Source organism: Condylura cristata, unplaced genomic scaffold (genome assembly GCF_000260355.1).
Source record: "Condylura cristata isolate star-nosed mole 26May11 unplaced genomic scaffold, ConCri1.0 scaffold00002, whole genome shotgun sequence".
In the NCBI taxonomy this organism is placed as follows: Eukaryota; Metazoa; Chordata; class Mammalia; order Eulipotyphla; family Talpidae; genus Condylura; species Condylura cristata.
This window is the reverse complement of record NW_004567103.1, coordinates 3,368,144-3,370,150: the sequence shown is the minus strand read 5'-3', so window position 1 is coordinate 3,370,150 and position 2,007 is coordinate 3,368,144.

Below are 2,007 nucleotides of genomic sequence, written 5' to 3'. Positions count from 1 at the left end.
CTGTTCTGCTCCCCACTCTGTCTCTGGTGAAGCCTCCCACTGCCCCTGCACCTCTGGCCTGTACCCCAGTTCTGTATGCAGAAATAAATCTTTTTGAAAGTTTTAATTAAAAAATAAAAATATCTTTATCACTGATGTCATGAAATGTATTGCCAATGATTTTTCTTCTATAAATTTTAGTGTCGAAGGTCTTACTTCTAAAGATGTGTTTGGAGGCCTCTCCAGTGGCCTAGGAGTTAAGTTCCAGAATTGTCACCACTACCTCCTGAGCTCCATACCCGCCACCTCTCCCCAGCACTCCCCGCCCAATCCTACCCCCACCCCCAGCCAGGGAGGGACCCACATGGCCAGCAGTCCTCTCCTGTCTCCCCACTGCTCCCTTCAGCAGTGTGTTTCAGTGGATCCGCCTGTTCTACTCCCCACTCTGGTGGGTCCTTTTACCCTCCCATCCCTGGCCTACACCCCAGTTCTTGTATGCATAAAAACATATAAATCTTTAAGAAAACTAATATTGGACATTTACATATTGGATGATTTGCAAAATATAATACTTATAAAAACTAGTGGACATAAGTAAACAAAGTAAGTCTTCTGAATTTTTATTTTTAAAAATTTATGTACATATGCATTCAAGAACCGGGGTGTCGGCCAGAAATGCAGAGGGCTGGGGTAGGGGGAAGGGGCAGATTTACCAGAGACAGAGTGGGGAGCAAACGGGGATTGACTCAAATCCACCACTGAGGGGGGCAGCAGGAGACCCACCGCTGCGCCCCGTGGGTCACTCCCTGGCTGGCGGGGGGCTGAGCTCATGCTGCAGTGGCTGCAATAACTGGATAGCACTGTCTCTAGCCCCTGTGCCACCAGGGAGGCCCTTGGCGCAATTTTATTTGGGGGCAACTCACATCGTATTAGATACCCTGAAGGGTAGCTAACCTAGACCCCACATTCCATGTGAATTCCATATAATCTTAGAGGAGTTGAGTTGCACTAAAGTTGGGTTTTTCTCCTTGGTGCTCAAACACAAAACATAAAATTGCCATTTTAACTGTTTTAAAGCCTGCAGTTCACAATGTAGTTATGACCGTACGTACCACCAGCAAGTTCCAGGACTTTTTCATCACCCCAATGGCATCCTGTACCCATAAAGCAATTACTGCACTGGACTTCTTGACATGAGGTTGTAATTTTTAGACATTAAAACATTTATTTTATTACTAAGGCATATTAACCCAAAAATCACTTTTATTTTTATATTTTTTAAGTCACTCATATTCCCCCAGACTATTAAAGGTGCTGATTTAGGCCTGCGCCTGAATATAGGGAGACTGCTGAGGTCTCCCCAACCCCTCCCAGGCCCTGCTACCAGAGCTGTGTAGCTCTGCTCCTCGTTAAAAACAAGATCTGGCAGTTGAATTGGGGGGCGCTTTAGCTGAGTATAAAGGAGGATGGCTGCCCCCCACTTCCTCTACCTGAGAGGACCACTGTCGACATCTAGGGGTTGTTCTACCCCTCCAGTTTTTGCAACTCGAGGCAGAATGACCAGCAGCCAACATATACCCACCGGTATACACACAGAAATTTTTATTTATTTATAAGAATGGGATCTCCCTGTACTTTCAGGTTCAAACTTTGCTTTCATTGCCTTATTAAAAAGGGTCTTTTGGGGGGCCTCCCTTGTGGCACAGGGGTTAAGGTCTCAGTGCTATCAAGCTACCACCATGAGCCATCCCCAGCCAGGGAGTGACCCCCAGGGCGCAGCAGACCTCTCTTGTCTCCCCACTGCTCCCTCAGCAGTGGATTTCAGTAGATCTGCCTGTTCTGCTCCCCGCTGTCTCTGGTGAATCCTCTCATGCCCCCCAAACCTCTGGTCTGAACCCCAGTTCTTATATGCATTAAAAAATTATTTAAAAATAAATAAGTAAGGCCCTCCCTGGTGGCGCAGCGGGTTAAAGCACTGCACTGAGAAGCTAAAGCCACTTCCGCATGAGTTCGAATCCCGCCTGCCCC